The sequence below is a fragment of the Chiloscyllium punctatum genome, chromosome 45 (genome assembly GCF_047496795.1).
Source record: "Chiloscyllium punctatum isolate Juve2018m chromosome 45, sChiPun1.3, whole genome shotgun sequence".
Taxonomy (NCBI): domain Eukaryota; kingdom Metazoa; phylum Chordata; class Chondrichthyes; order Orectolobiformes; family Hemiscylliidae; genus Chiloscyllium; species Chiloscyllium punctatum.
The window spans coordinates 15,559,219-15,569,971 of record NC_092783.1 but is presented as its reverse complement, the minus strand read 5'-3'; the positions used below and the strand labels follow the sequence as shown (position 1 = coordinate 15,569,971).

The following is a 10,753-nucleotide window of genomic DNA, read 5'->3' as shown; positions in this document are numbered from 1 at the left end:
CATTGGTGCACATGCAGCCTCAGGTCCCTTGGTTCCTACACCTTTATAGTGCCATTGTCTAAAATACCTCTCCCTGATGCGTTTGCTGATGCAGCTTGTTCTAAAAAATTAAATTCTATCTGCCACTTGTTTGTCCATTCTTCTAGTCTATCCATGTCTGGCGCAGTCAGTTAGTATCATCCTCACTGCCTACCACACCTCTAAATTGTATACCATGCGCAAGTTTTGATATTTCACTGTGTACTCCAATATCCAAATTATTTACATCCATCAAAATATTCATGTCTCCAGTACTAACAACTGCCTACAGCAATATTTGTCATCCTCCACTCTAAAAAAACAATGATTTATGATGACCCATAATTTTCTGTCCTCAAGCTGATCATTTATCCAAGCTGACAAACCCTCCTATTTCATGAGCCTCAATCTTGTTATGCAGATATTTATGGGATACTCTATCAAATGCTTTCTTAAAATTTATACGGATATCAACATTGCAATCCCTTCATTAGCCTCCATCACATCTTCAGAACTTAGACCAGTCAAGCCTTTTACAAATCCCAAACAAAAACAGAAGTTGCAGGAAAAGCTCAGCAGATCTCGCAGCATCTGTGAAGAGAAATCAGGTCAAAACTCACACGACACCAGGTTATAGACCACACAAGCTTTTGGAAGTTCACTCCTTGTTCAGGTGCTCGTGAAAGAGAGGACATCCGACACAGAATTTATAAATAACAGATCAAAGGGTCATACAACTGACGTGAGTGTATTGAACAAACCTATTTGGTTGTTAAATCTTCGATCAGTTAGAATGGAGATGCAGGTTTCGATTCAGGTACAAATCCCAGAATTTCTTTCAAATTGCTGCCCCGACACAACTTAAGGTTTCCTTAGTCTAAAAGAGGTGTCATATCACGTCAGACAATGCATTTTAAGTGTGAGGCTTTATTTAGAACCTTTGATCATTTACTTATAAGTGATAGCAAGGCCTGGTGTGTGGGTAACCAGGCTACTACATGAGAGAGCTGAAAATGTGTTGCTGGAAAAGCGCAGCAGGTCAGGCAGCATCCCAGGAACAGGAGAATCGATGTTTCGGGCATCAGCCCTTCTTCAGGAATGAGGAAAGTGTGTCCAGCAGGCTAAGATAAAAGGTAGGGAGGAGGGACTTGGGGGAGGGGCGTTGGAAATGCGATAGGTTTCCTCATTTCCAGTTTCCTCATTTCCCCTCCCCCCACCTTGTCTCAGTCAAATCCCTCGAACTCAGCACTGCCTTCCTAACCTGCAATCTTCTTCCTGACCTCTCTGCCCCCACCCCACTCCGGTCTATCACCCTCACCTTGACCTCCTTCCACCTATCGCATTTCCAACGCCCCTCCCCCAAATCCCTCCTCCCTACCTTTTATTCTTAACTCTGAGTGAAGCAACTTTTGATCTCAGTCCTAGTAGCAAGCTGTTTATTTTGAAACCTGGCCCAGTGGTGTTTTCAGCCAGGAGATCAGCATCTCAGCAACTACTCTGTTTATCTGTCTTTAAATTTGGTTTTTTTCAATTCTTCTGAACTTGAGAAAAGAGAGGGCTATTCTACTGAATAACTTGTCATGGACAACGCTCTCATCCGAGAGACAATCTTGTGAACGTTTCCATTGTATTCCCTGTGAAGCAGGCATATCCTTATCTGAGTAAGTCAACCAAAAATAATCTTTTCTAATTCTCCTTCCTAAGGGAATAATTTCCTGTTTCCCAACATTCATATCATCTGCCATCTTGTTACTTATCACTAAATGTTGCACTTCCTTGATATCCCTTTGAATTTCTGCATGATAATCACACCTTATTTTCATATTAACTGGGACATCTGTTTCTCAGTATGAACGACTGCAATGGATTGATTGTAACTGAGGCCTGAGACCTGATCCTGTTTACACCCTATAATCTAAAAATAGCCCAACTCTGCTGTATAATGATCAATCCTCAAATCTCTTCTAATCAATCTAATGTATAAACTCCTTGTGAGACACCTTATTGAAAGCCTTTTAAAAACTGATTATATCATGCGGTTGTGGTTTGCTCACTAGCTGATGGGTTGTGATGCAAACGTTTTGTCACCATGCTGGGTAACATCATCAGTGTGACTTCCATGAGGTATGTTGTTCTTCTCTGCTTGATACTTGTACGATCCGGTCTGTTAAGGTGGGTGGTGTCATTCCTAGTTTTGCTCTGCAGTGGTTTGTATAGGGGGTTAATTGCTACATTCTTGTTATGGGAATTTCAGGTTGAAAACCAGGCCTCTAAGAATTACCTTGCATGTCTCTGGTTTGCTTGTCCTAGGACAGTTACATTGTCCCAGTCAAGTTGATGGTTCTTGTCTGTGTGTTTTGAGATGAGGGAGAGTTGGTCGTGCTGTTTTGCTGCTAGTTGGTGTTTGTGTATCCGGACCACCAGTTTTCTTCCAGTCTGTCCAATGTAGTGTTTATGGTTACTTGGGGTTTTGTATATTATGTTGGTCCTGCATGTTGTGGCTAAGTGGTGTTTCGTCCTTGTGAGTAGTTGGCATAGTGTGTCTGTGTGTTGGTGTGCTCCCATGAATCCTAGTAGTCGTGGGTGTCTGGATGTCATTTCTGATATGTCGTTAACATAGAATAGAGCAAAACTAGAAATGACATCACCCACCTCAACAGACCGGATCATACAAACATCAAGCGGGGTAATACAACACCATTGCATGGAGTTGCACAGATGATATTACCTAGCACAGTGACCAAAGTTGTGTATGACAATCTGCCAGCCTCAGTGAGCAAACCAACAACCACATCCATGATCCGAGCTACAAATCTTTGCAAACGAGACTCCTGAATGGTATGTTGCCTCCCAGGTGCACGGTGAGGGATGGCTCGGATCAACTGCAGAAAATTCTCAAGGGGGAGGGCGAACATCTAGTTGTCATAGTGCATGTAGGCACCAATGATATAGTTAAAAACAGGTTGGGATCCTATACAAATAATTTAGGGAGTTAGGAACGAAGTTAAAAAATAGGACCTCCGAGGTAGTAATCTCAGGATTGTTGCCTGTTCTATGTGCTAGTCTGAGTGGGAATGATAGAATAATCAGGATGAATGCATGGCTTGAGAGATGGTGCAGGAGGGAGGGGTTCTGATTTTTGGGACATTGGGACCGGTTCTGGGGGAGGTGGGACTATTACTAATTGGATGGTCTACACCTGAGACTTTAAAAATGGGACAGACGTTGGATAATTCGGGTGCCAGAACCCTTTTACATCGGTTATGCCGGGATGACCCCCAAAATCAAGAACTATTCAGGTCCTGCCAAAGATGTTTAAATAAAAATTTGAGGTGGTAGGGTGGGATGGTGGCTCAGTGGTTAGCACTGCTGCCTCATCGCACCAAGGTCCCATGTTCGATTCTAGCCTCGGGCGACTGTCTGTGTGGAGTTTGCACACCCTTCCCGTGTCGATGTGGTTTTGCTCTAGTTTCCATCCACAGTCCAAAGATGTGCAGGCCAGGTGAATTAGACATGCTGAATTGCCCATAGTGTTAGGTGCATTAGTCAGAGGAAAATGGGTCTGGGTGGGTTACTCTTTGGAGGGTCAGTGTGGACTTGTTGGGCCGAAGGGCCTGTTTCCACACTGTAGGGAATCTAATCTAATCCAAATTTGTCCAATGGGAGGAACTTGGGACATAGATAAATGTTGAAAAGCAGAAGAGGCAATTTGGAAATGCAATATGGGGACTAAATGGAAAATTTTAATATCTGTGTGGAGAAAGCCTGTTGAGGAAATAATAAATAAATCTAAACAGGCCAGTTGGAATATTGACACATGTCAAAGAGGGATTACTGAGTGTGATCATGAAGGAAATTCGAAGCCTTGGGGGGCATTGAAGAGTCAGTGTGAGAATTATAATATAAGAAGAGAAAAACAGGAAAAGTTGGGAAAGGAGGCAAAATAAGGAATCAGGGTTGAAACACCAAGCGGAATATCAGGTGGGAATAAAATGGAGGTACCTGCTGACAAGTCTGGTCTGCCAAAAATGTTTCAGAATAATGACTCTAATGACCAGGAGTAGGATTGCCTCCCCAAGCAATTGGCCATAATCAAATGTACTGCCCATGTAATGGACAATACGGACATCAGCAATAGCAATGCCAGAGCTGATGGAGCTGCCAAAGACATGGCAGCAGCCTGCAATTCTATTAGAGTCATAGAGATGTACAGCATGGAGACAGATCCTTTGGTCCAACCCGTCCATGCCGACCAGATATCCCAACCCAATCTAGTCCAAACTGCCAGCACCTGGCCCATATCCCTCCAAACCCCTCCTATTCATATAACCCATCCAAATGCTTCTTAAATGTTGCAATTGTACCAACCTCCACCACTTCCTCTGGCAGCTCATTCCATACCAGTACCACCCTCGGTGTGAAAAAGTTGCCCCTTAGGTCTCTTTTATATCTTTCCCCTCTCACCCTAAACCTATGCCCTGGAGTTCTGGACTCCCCGACCCCAGGGAAAAGATTTTACCTATTTACCTTATCCATGCCCCTCATAATTTTGTAAACCTCTATAAGGTCACCCCTCAGCCTCTGAAGCTCCAGGGAAAACAGCCATAGCCTGTTCAGCCTCTCCTTATATCTCAAATCCTCCAACCCTGGCAACATCCTTATAATTCTTTTCTGAACCCTTTCAAGTTTCACAACATCGATCCGATAGGAAGGAGACCAGAATTGCATGCAATATTCCAACAGTGGCCTAACTAATGTCCTGCACAGCCGCAACATGGCCTCCCATGTACTCAATACTCTGACCAATAAAAGAAAGCATACCAAATGCCTTCTTCACTATCCTATCTACCTCAGACTCCACTTTCAAGGAGCTATGAACCTGCACTCCAAGGTCTCTTTGTTCAACAACACTCCCTAGAACCTTAACAGTAAGAGTATAAGTCCTGCTAAGTTTCGCTTTCCCAAAATGCAGCACCTTGCATTTATCTGAATTAAACTCCATCTGCCACTTCTCAGCCCACTGGCCCATCTGGTCAAGATTCTGTTGTAATCTGAGGTAACCCTTTTCGCTGTCCACTACACCTCCAATTTTGGTGTCATCTGCAAACTTACTAACTGTACCTCTTATGCTCGCAACCAAATCATTTATGTAAATGACAAAAAGTAGTGGACCCAGCACCGATCCTTATGGCACTCCACTGGTCACAGGCCTCCAGTCTGAAAAACAACCCTCCACCACCACCCTTTGTCTTCTACCTTTGAGCCAGTTCTGCATCCAAGTGGCTCGTTCTCCCTCTATTCCATGAGAACTAACCTTGCTAATCAGTCTCCCATGAAGTCCATATAGATGACAACTACCGCTCTGCCCTCATCAATCCTCTTTGTTACTCCTTCAAAAAACTCAATCAAATTTGTGAGACATGATTTCCCACACACAAAGCCATGTTGACTATCCCAAATCAGCCCTTGCCTTTCCAAATACGTGTACATCCTGTCCCTTAAGATTCCCTCCAACAACTTGCCCACCACCGAGGTCAGGCTCACTGGTCTATAGTTCCCTGGCTTGTCTTTACCACCCTTCTTAAACAGTGGCACCACAAATGCCAACTTCCAGTCTTCCAGCACCTCACCTGTGACTATTGATGATACACATATCTCAGCAAGAGGCCTAGCAATCACTTCTCTAGCTTCACACAGAGTTCTAGGGTACACCTGATCAGGTCTGGGGATTTATCCACTTTTACCCATTTCAAGACATCCAGCATTTCCTCCTCTGTAATATGGACATTTTGCAAAATGTCACCATCTATTTCCCTACAATCTATATCTTCCTTTTCCACAGTAAATACTGATGCAAAATACTCATTTAGTATCTCCTCCATTTTCTCCGGCTCCACACAAAGGCCGCCTTGCTGATCTTTGAGGGGCTCTATTATCTCCCTTGTTACCCTTTTGTCCCTAATGTATTTGTAAAAACCCTTTGGATTCTCCTTAATTCTATTTGCCAAAGCTATCTCATATCCCCTTTTTGCCCTCCTGATTTCCCTCTTAAGTATACTCCTACTTCCTTTATATTCTTCTAAGGATTCTCTCGATCGATCCGGTCTATACCTTATATATGCTTCCTTCTTTTTCTAACCAAACCCTCAATTTCTTTAGTCATACAGCATTCCCTATACTTACCAGCCTTTCCTTTCACCCTGACAGGAATATACTTTCTCTGGATTCTCGTTATCTCATTTCTGAAGGCTTCCCATTTTCCAGGCGTCCCTTTACCTGTGGACATCTGCCCACAATCAGCTTTCAAAAGTTCTTGCCTCATACTGTCAAAATTGGCCTTTCTCCAATTTAGAACTTCAACTTTTAGATCTGGTCTATCCTTTTCCATCACTATTTTAAAATGAATAGAATTATGGTCGCTGGCCCCAAAGTGGGCACAGTGGTTAGCACTGCTGCCTCACAGCGCCAGAGACCCGGGTTCAATTCCCGCCTCAGGCGACTGACTGTTTGGAATTTGCACATTCTCCCCGTGTCTGCGTGGGTTTCCTCCGGGTGTTCCGGTTTTCTCCCACTGTCCAAAGATGTGCAGGTTAGCTGAATTGGCCATGCTAAATTGCCCGTAGTGTTAGTTGAAGGGGTAAATGTCGGGGAATGGGTCTGGGTGGTTTGCTCTTTGGCGTGTCGGTGTGGACTTGTTGGGCCAAAGGGCCTGTTTCCACACTGAAACTAATCTAATCTAATCTAATCTAAAGTGCTCCCCCACTGACACCTCAGTCACCTGCCCTGCTTTATTTCCCAAGAGTAGGTCAGGTTTTGCACCTTCTCTAGTAGGTACATCCACATACTGAATCTGAAAATTGTCTTCTACACACTTAAGAAATTCCTCTCCATCTAAACCTTTAACACTATGGCAGTCCCAGTCGATGTTTGGAAAGTTAAAATCCCCTCCCATAACCACCTTATTATTCTTACATATAGTTGTGATCTCCTTACAAGTTTATTTCTCAATTTCCCTCTGACTATTAGGGGGTCTATAATACAATCCCAATAAGGTGATCATCCCTTTCTTATTTCTCAGTTCCACCCAAATAACTTCCGTGGATGTATTTCCGGGAATATCCTCCCTCAGCCTAGCTGTAATGCTATCCCTTATCAAAAATGCAATTCCCCCTCCTCTCTTGCCTCCCTTTCTATCTTCCTGTAGCGTTTGTATCCTGGAACATTAAGCTGCCAGTCCTGCCCATCCCTGAGCCATGTTTCTGTAATTGCTATGATATCCCAGTCCCATGTTCCTATCCATGCCCTCAGTTCATCTGCCTTCCCTGTTAGGCCCCTTGCATTGAAATAAATGCAGTTTGATTTATTAGTCCCACCTTGTCCCTGCCTGCCCTGACTGTTTGACTCGCTTCTGTTCTCAACTTTACTAGTCTCAGATTCATCTCTTTTCTCACTATCTCCCTGGGTCCCACTCCCACATCTTATTCGTTTAAATCCTCCTGAGCAACTCTAACAAATCTCCCTGCCAATATATTAGTCCCCTTCCAATTTAGGTGCAATCCATCCTTCTTGTACAGGTCACTTCTACCCGAAAAGAGATTCCAATGATCCAAAAATGTGAATCCTTCTCCCATACACCAGCTCCTCAGCCATACATTCATCTGCTCCATCCTCCTATTCCTGCCTTCACTAGCTTGTAACACTGGGAGTAATCCAGATATTACTACCCTTGAGGACCTCCTTTTTAAATTTCTGCCTAACTCTCTGTAATCTCCCTTCAGAATCTCAACCTTTTCCCTTCCTATGTCGTTGGTTCCAATGTGGACAATGACCTCATCCTGGCCCTCTCCCCCATGAGAAGATTCTGCACCGTCTCTGAGACACCCTTGATCCTGGCACCAGGGAAGCAACACACCATTCTGCTTTTTCGCTGCTTATTGTGTCCTATGTGAACCGACAGGTGCTAAATCGGTCACCTGCCTCAAAAACAACGGGCATATCAGACATTGTCACTATGCAGGGTCTACAGGGGGACGCCCCTGACCTAGGAAAACAAATATGGAAGATGCATGGGTGTTCACACTGTGCATCAAAAGGCTTCTGGATCAGTCCAGTTGGCCAAGTGTGTTTCCAGTTGGCCAAGTGTGTATACCTGATGCTTTGTTACCAATGCTATTGACTGTCTTCACGCTGATACCCACCTTGGCAAGGAGGGAATGAGAGAGGAAATGCAAAGATACTTTCAGCAGCTAATATTGTCTTTACATTGTCCCCATTCACGTATAAAGCATGCCTTAGGACCACCACCCACCCCTCCATAACCTGATTCAAGTCCCACTTACCCAGGCCCCTGGAAATGTTCGCCATTGTGCACTCAGTGACACATCATATTCCTGGGAACCTTGATCAGGTCTTCTGACAGACAATTGACCCTGGAATGTATTGCACCCATTCTGGAAAAACCTCCTCCTCTCCCAGCACCAGCACTACCTGCCTGGAATAAGGGGACACAATGGATTCAATCAGCTCCCTAGTCATCAGCATGGAAAGTGATGAAGCTAACAACAGTGAAGAGGAGGTGCGTGAGTTTTTTGTCAGTGGCCTTCCTATGGATATTAAACCACGTGAGCTTTATGTTCTCTTTTAACCACTTAAGGGATATGAAGGTTCACTGATCAAGCTAACATCAAAATAGCCACTTGGCTTTGTTACAGTTGACAGCAGAGTGGGAGCAGAAGCTGCAAAGAATGCATTAAATGCTATTTGATTTGATCCTGAAAATCCTCAGACTCTCTTGTTGGGAATTGCAACGGTGAACACAAAGATGGCCAAAAACAAACTGATGGCTACACCTAACCACTGCCTTGGGAGCACACAGCATTGCATGGGACCTCTATGACTTGCAGGAACAGCACTGATCCATACACCTCCTCTCCATTGTATAAAACAGAACCAACCCCAGCCATTCCACATACTACGTATACCTACCCTGCAGCTGGCACTGCCACATTTCACACTCAGATGCGCTGCTATTCTCCATCTGAAGCATCTCCACAAGTCTCATCAGTTTTGTTAAGTAATTAACTGCCCTTATTCAAGAATTCAGATTCCTCCATGGAATGGTGTATAAGGACAGACTGGATTTTGTTTTCAGGTTGGACTTTATTGAAGGAGTGTTTGGATAACTGGTTCATTTCCATTCAATTTGGAAAGGGTGGACTGGTCAGTAAAGACTGTGGATTTAAGAACTTTACTGGTGAACACTTTTTTTTTCCACATGGGAGGATCCTGGGGTTCCTATCTATTGCATGGACTAGTAATTCTTGTTGTTATAATCATTGTATGGTGTGTGAATAACTTGCTTAAATGCTGACTGTCAGATTCTCATGAATAAGCTGCTAGCACCTTTTTCAGCCCCATGTAGTTAGTTATGGAATGATGAAAGGAGAGAATGAGATGTTAATTGGTTAATTTGTTCTGCTGACGTAAGCAATTGTTTGTCCTGGGGTGGGGGGTGTTTGTGGGAGGGGGGTCCCGGGGGGGTGGCGGTGTTTTCCTGTCTTGCAGGGAAGATGTGACAATCTAAACACACTTTGTAAATGCTGTAGTTTAAGCAACAACCTAATGACACACTGTTTTAAGAAACAACGACTTGTCCAAGACCTTGCAGCAACCTGCAGAAGAACCCCTCAGATTAGGGAAAACGTTGGGAAGAACAGGTGTGAAAGCACATACATGTACGGGGTAAAGCTTGGCTTTTGTTGCTGTTTGATCGCATTTTACTCAGACCCAGCAGAGTTAATGTGAAGCATAAAAAGCTTGGAGATAGAAGAACCAAAGCTTGTGAAACCCAGTGGATCCCTGGGACACTTCATAGATGGAGGTTTTGTGCATTTAGCTAACTTCACAGAGAGAAAAGTGAATGTGAAAAGGCAAGTTAGGTTAAGGGATAGGTCAGTCGAGTTGTGGTGGTTAACATTTTGGGGGATATTCGGGAAAGTGTGGAGTGGATGCATTCCAACAAAGGAGAAAACTTGTAATTGACGGACATGCTGTTCATGGTTATTGAGAAAAGTCAAAGTTAGTGTCAAACTCACAGAAAAGACATATATTTCTACAAAGACAGATGGCAGGTTAGAAGATTGGACAGAATATAACATACTGCACAGCTTTACTAAAATGCAGGAAAACTGAGAGAATGTTATAAAATGTTATCAAATGAATAGGTGAAGGTTCCTCTAGATCGAAAAAGAGATAATCCAACTTCTTTATTCATAAGGAGAGGGAGGGGTTAAACAGGAAACTACAGGTGTTAATGTGTTGGAAGCAGTTCAGAGAAGGTTTACTTGATTGTACCTGGAATGAGCAGATTGCCTTTTGAAGAAAGGTTGAACAGGCTAGCCCTGTGTTCTCTGGAGTTTAGTAGTGTCGGAGGTGACTTAACTTACACATGTAAGATCCTGAGGGGACTTGACCATGTAGATATTGAAAGGATGTTTCCTCTTGTGGGTGTACATAGAACTAGGGGTCATAGTTTAAAATTGGGGTTTTGTTGATTTAAAAGAGATGTGGAACCATTTCTTCCTTCAGAAGATTGTGAGTTTTTGGAATGACTTTTGCCAAAAGGCTGTGGTGCCGTATCCTTAAATATTTTTAGGCAGCGGTAGACAGATTCTTGATTACCAAAAGGATGAAAGATGACTGGGGATATGAAGAAATGTCGAGTTGAGGTTAAAAT

General features: G+C 43.5%; 1 pseudogene; it reads left to right on the top strand.

Annotated features, from left to right (window-relative positions):
• The first annotated feature begins 8,527 nt into the window (after positions 1-8,527).
• Positions 8,528-9,099, top strand: LOC140467059 (RNA-binding protein with multiple splicing 2 pseudogene; annotated as a pseudogene).
• Positions 9,100-10,753: the final 1,654 nt, after the last annotated feature.